General features: G+C 33.1%; 1 long non-coding RNA gene across 1 annotated transcript; it reads left to right on the top strand.

Moving 5' to 3' along the window:
- The first annotated feature begins 3894 nt into the window (after window positions 1-3894).
- On the top strand, window positions 3895-5290 carry LOC141391840 (uncharacterized). Its single transcript, XR_012409727.1, has 2 exons — window positions 3895-4056; window positions 4131-5290. It is a non-coding gene; the product is annotated as an uncharacterized lncRNA (long non-coding RNA).
- The last annotated feature ends 1085 nt before the right edge of the window (window positions 5291-6375 follow it).

Here is a 6375-nt window from a genome sequence, read left to right as displayed (position 1 = left end):
ATCACACATAATTTAAAATTTTGTAGTTTACTTCTAGGCGCACTTATTTTATCGTAAACCACTAAATAATAGAAAGACAAGACATTTGTTATCTTCCATTGCAACAGATGTCGCAGTTGGTGATAATGGTGTATAAACATCAATTACGCAAATGAACAAATGAGTTGCTGTTGAAGACAACATTAGGGGAATAAATTCAGAAATCGGCCAGAAATAACAACAACTAAAAACTGTATGGACCTGACTTTTTGGTAATAACTAAATGTTTGCAAATCAATGAAAGTGCAATAGAATTGTGCATATTACCACGATTTATTTGCAATTAAGAATTTTATCGTATATGGAGATGTACAGTCATAACTATTCAATTTTCAATTTCAAAATCTGTAATTTGATGAAATCGCTAAATAATTAATGAAATCAATAATAGGCCCCAGGAATATAGGAATATAGGAATTTGGTATGGAAATCAAGGTTGGGAAGTGGTGCTTCTAAAAGGAAATGGTTTGGAAAATTACCAATCATGTGTACGAAAAGTACTAAATTTAGTACAATTTAGATTTGGGTGAACGTAAAGAGCTGGAAACCTGAAATTTGGAATTAAGGTTACTGTTGTAGTGTAGGATTGAGATATGAGGGTAGTTTTGGAAATTCGTGCTTATGTGTACGAAAAGTACTAAATAGTACTAAATTTGGTACAATAGGGATTTGGGTGAACGGATAGAGCTGGAATCCTGATATTTGGAATTGAGATTACTGTTGGAGTGTAGGATTGAAGAACTTTTGGAAATTCGTACTTATGTGTATGAAAAGTACTAAATGGTACTAAATTTGATACAATGGGGATTTGGGTGAACGGATAATAGCTGGAATCTCGAAATTTGGAATTGAGATTACTGGTGGGGTGTAGGATTGAGGTAGTTTTGAAAATTCGTACTTATGGGTACGAAAAGTACTAAATGGTGCTAAATTTAGTACAATTTGGAATTGAATGAACGGATAGAGCTGGAAACCTGAAATTTGGAATTAATATTACTGTTGAAGTGTAGGATTGAGATATGAAGGTGGTTTTGGAAATTAGTACTTATGTGTACGGAAAGTACTAAATGGAACTAAATTTTGTATAATGGGGATTTGGGTGAACGGATAGCGCTGGAATCTCTAAATTTGGAACTGAGATTACTGGTGGAGTTTAATATTGTGGAAGTTTTGGAAATTCGTACATAAGGTACGAAAAATACTAAATAGCACTAAATTTGGTACCGTTTCGATTTGGATGAACGGATAGGGCTTGATTCCTCAAATTTGGACTGAGGATCACTGATGAAGAGTAAGAAAGATGCACCAAAGGGTTTTTGGAAACTTGAGTGTACGAAAAGTAATAATTGGTACTAAATTTAGTACAATTTGGATTTGAGCGAACGGATAGAGCTGGGTTCCTGAAATTTGGAATTGATATTACTGTTGGAGTGTAGGACTGGGGAAGTTTTGGAAATTCTTACTTATGTGAATGAAAAGTACTAAATGGTACTAAATTTGGGACAATGGGGATTTGGGTGAACGGATATAGTTGGAATCTCGAAATTTGGAATTGAGATTACTGGTGGGGTGTAGAATTGAGGTAGTTTTGAAAATTCGTACTTATGGGTACGAAAAGCACTAAATGGTACTAAATTTAGTACAATTTGGATTTGGGTGAACGTATGTATGTAGCTGGAAACCTGAAATTTGGAATTAAGATTACTGTGAAGTGTAGGACTGAGATATGAGGGTGGTTTTGGAAATTCGTACTTATGTGTTCGAAAAGTACTAAATTTGGTAAAAAAAGGGATTCGAGTGAACGGACAGAGCTGGAATCCTGAAATTTGAAATTGAGATTACTGTTGGATCATAGGATTGGGGAAATTTTGGAAATTCGTATTTATGTGTACGAAAAGTACTAAATGGTACTAAATTTATTACAATTTGGATTTGGGTGAACGGATAGAACTGGAATCCTGAATTTTAAGTATCAAGGTTGGGAAATGGCGTTGAAATAAGGAAATGGTTTTGGAAGTTCGTATTTATGATTACGAGCAGTACTAAATTTGGATTTGGGTGAACGGATAGAGCTGGAATTCTAAAGTTTTGAATTAAGATTACTGTAGGGGTGTAGGATTGAGATAGTTTTAGAAATTCGTACCTTTGGGTACGAAAAGTACTAAATGGTACTAAATTTGGTACAATTTGGATTTGGATGAACGGATAAAGCTGGAATTCTGAAATATGGAACTAAGATTACTGTCGGACAGTAGAATTGAGGTAGTTTTGGAAATTCGTACTTATGGGTACAGAAAGCACTAAATTCGGTACAATTTGAATTTTAGTAAACGGATAGTGTTGGAATTAGGAATTAAGATTACTGTAGGAGTGTAGTATTGAGGAAATTTTGAAAAGTCGTACGTGTGCGTACGAGAAGTACTAAATGGTACTAAATATGGTACAATGTGGATTTGGGTGAACGGGTAGAGCTGGAATCCTGAAATTTTTGTTTGGGAAAGAAATGGTACTAAATTTGATACAATTTGGATTCGGGTGAATTAATAGAGCTGGAATCCTGAAATTTGGAATTACGATTACAGTCGAAGAGTAGGATTCAGGTTGTTTTGAAAGAGCAAACTTATGGTTACGAAAAGCACTAAATGGTACTAAATTTAGTACAATTTGTATGTAGGTGAACGGATAGCGGTGGAATCCTGCAATTTGAAAGTATGATTATTGTAGCCCTGTTGCGTTGAGGAAGTTTTGAAAATTGGTACGAAAATTCTAAATTGTTCTAAATTTAGTACAATTTTAATTTGGTTTAACGGATAGAGTTTGAATCCTGAAATTTGGAAGTAAGATTACTACTAAAGTGAAGGATTGAGGTAGTTTTGGAAAATCTTTCTTATGGGTACGAAGAGTTCGACTTGATACTAAGTTTGGTACAATTTGGAATTGGACGAACGGATACAGCTGGAATCTTGAGATTCGGAATTACTGTAATTATTATGGAATTTACTGTAATTATTTTGTATTAATGTCCGTGTGTGGCTGAGATATGTCGTCGAAATACGTACCATAAGTATACGAAAATTACTTAATGGTACTCAATTTGTTTTTGGGTGTAGGGACAGTGCTGGAATTTTTATTTTTTGGAGTTAGGGTGTGTATTGGTGTGCAACGTTGATCTCGCTGTTAATGTGTAAGGGTGAGATACGGCTGATCTTTTTTAAAAACGAACTTAAGGGGTACGTACAGTACTAAGATAAAAATAAATATTGATTAAAATTGGTATTAGTGCGACCAAATTTTCAGTGTTTGTCATTTCCATATTATATATTGTTTATTTGTTTTTTTTTTATATCCTTTCCGCATACGAAGTAGCGGGCATTTTGCTAGTACTACATATAATACTACGTATAATACATCTGACAATACAGATAATGAAGAAGTAAAAAATTTTTACGGTGTTCGTTACATACCCGGCTTATTTGACAACAAGCAGCTTCGACAAATAATTAACAACAACAACATAAACTTTGCATACAAACCCAATGTAACCTTGAACACACACGAACACCAAAACACCAATCGACAAACAACAACAAAACAACGTCGTCTACCAAATTCAGTGCAAAGGAGATATCAAGGAAAAATGTAACAAGATATACATTGGGACAACGAAGAGAGCATTAAGTATCAGAATGGGGGAGCACAAAATGGACATAGGAAAACAAAAAGCAACAACAGCATTAGCACAGCACGCACTGAACACCGGCCACTCACCTGACTTTGACAATGTCAAAATATTTGACAAAGAAACAAAGGAGAAAAAGAGAATACTAATTGAAAGCTTAAGGATACAACAAAACATTGACAGAACCATGAACCTAAAAGAAGATACGGACAACATAAGCGCGAGTTATGGAATTGTACTAATGTAATCGAGCTGTAATAATAGTTTTAAGTCGTGTTAATTGTCTTATATGTTTATTCAATATAAAATTAATGTAACGCGTCTAGTAAATTATTATTGTAAGTACAACTCTTTACAATTTCTTGGTGTTTTTGTAATATAATGTAATTTGTAATTTTATTATTTTAAATAGACGAATTCCCTTGAAAAAGTCGCCAAATAAGCGACGAAACGTCGGGATGAAAAAGCAATAAATTTCTGTTTTATTTGCTCTGAAATATCAAAGGCCTAATAGCTAAAAATATCAACAAATATAAAAATCAAAATTGGCCAAACATAACAACACATAAATAAATACGGATAGCCAGCCGCCAAAAATTTAAAAACAATAAAACTACAGAACAACAACAAACATCAAAAACACACAATGAAGGGCTACTTCCAACACATTGCGCTTAAATATGACAACAACACATGCCAGGCAATGAAAGAATATTGCAACGAACTGAAGAGAAAAACGCAACAAAAAATGAGACTAAAATTCTTACTAACATGTAGAAGTTATGGTATTATTCCTACCCACACAAAAAATGCAACAAAAAAGGTAAAGCAGTTATTTGACAATGATACGACAAAACTCCAATACACAACAATAGAGACGAATTTTCATACAAAAATTCTTAACCTTGAAATTACACAAACAAACATCAACATAAAAGCAACAAATAAAGTATTACAACGCATCGATTACCACTTACAAAACACACTGAGTAAAGAAGACCATTTCTCTTTCAAGCAAAAACAAAACAACAGAACGAAGGCAATAGAGATGAGCTTAACAGAAACACAAAATAAAAAACTAAACACACTTAAAGAAATAATGTTTCAAAAATTCGGGTTCCAGTACAATGACCATTGGTTTGACAACAGAACCAATATAAATTTTCCATTCGAGTGCAAATGGATATTATCATTAGGCAAAAAATTTGCTTTGCCAATAACCAAGACAAACTTCTCGCCGTTACATGTAGTTGCAGACATTGAACAATGTATCTTAGATTTAGAGGAAAGTGAAAAAGAAATATGTAGGACGAAAATAGCCAATAGGATAAATAATTTTAAAAGGAACAAAAAACAAAGTAAAAAGGACAGATTTATATCGGCAATCTACGAAAAAACTAAGAAATTTCTTAAGAACCAGAAAGATATCATTATAGTACAAGCAGATAAAGGAAACAAAACGGTGGCTATGTACAAAAAAGACTACACCAATAAAATTGAAACACTTCTACAGGACAAAAATACATACAAGATCCTTAGAAACGATCCGACCAATAAATTACAAAAAACAAACAATAATCTTGTCCATGAACTACATAAAAATAACTATATAAACGAATTTGAAAAAAGAAAGCTTCAGTGTTCTGCTGCAAACGCGCCTCGTATTTATGGATTACCCAAAGTACACAAACCAAATATGCCGTTAAGGCCTATAGTCTCGTCCGTTAACGTCCCTTGCTATCACTTATCAAAATACGTCGGTCAAATTCTTAAGAATATAATATCTCCAAACTATAATATCAAAAATTCCACACAATTGAAGAACAACCTAAGAGATTATAAACTTTCCGAGACAGATACATTAGTCTCTTTTGATGTAATTTCATTATTTACTAATATCCCAGTCCACACGGCAATCAACATTATAATGAATAAATGGGATTTCATTAAACAACACACACAGATTCCAAAAAGACTGTTCCTCCAAATTCTTCAATTCTGCCTGAAAGATAATAATTATTTCAAATTCGAGGACAAGATTTACAATCAAATATTTGTAATGCCGATGGGAAACCCCCTTTCACCTACAATCGCAGATATTTGCTCTGTTCCAGAACCTGCAAGAAGCTACTATTTTTTACTACGATAACAATTTTTCCTTTATGTTATCAAAAAAAATAGTACAAATTAGTAGATTCTTGCAGTACTGGAAAAGACCAATAGTTTTAGACCACCTACTTGACGAAACCATAGCCGAGCTACAACATAATGACATAAGTATCAAATACATAGCCAAATATGTAGATGATATCTTAGCAATAATTAATAAAGACGATGCGGAGAAAATCTTATATACATTAAACAAATACCACAACAAATTACAGTTCACTATAGAATTAGAAAAGGAGAAAGAAATACCATACCTCGATGTTAAACTAAAAAGATGTGATGAAAAAATAACCTTTGACTGGTACACCAAAGATACCTCATCGGGCAGAATAATAAACTACAATGCAACACAACCAAAATCACAGATTCTCAATACAGCGAAAAGTTTAATCTATAGAATACTCAATATCAGCGACACACAATTTCATAATAAAAACACCAAAATAATAACAAATATTCTAAGAACCAACAGTTTTCCCATCAAGATA

The sequence above is a fragment of the Musca autumnalis genome, unplaced genomic scaffold (genome assembly GCF_047663935.1).
Source record: "Musca autumnalis isolate F117 unplaced genomic scaffold, ASM4766393v1 scaffold_148, whole genome shotgun sequence".
Taxonomy (NCBI): domain Eukaryota; kingdom Metazoa; phylum Arthropoda; class Insecta; order Diptera; family Muscidae; genus Musca; species Musca autumnalis.
The sequence above is the reverse complement of the archived record's forward strand: the minus strand, read 5'-3'. Positions and strand labels throughout refer to the sequence as shown.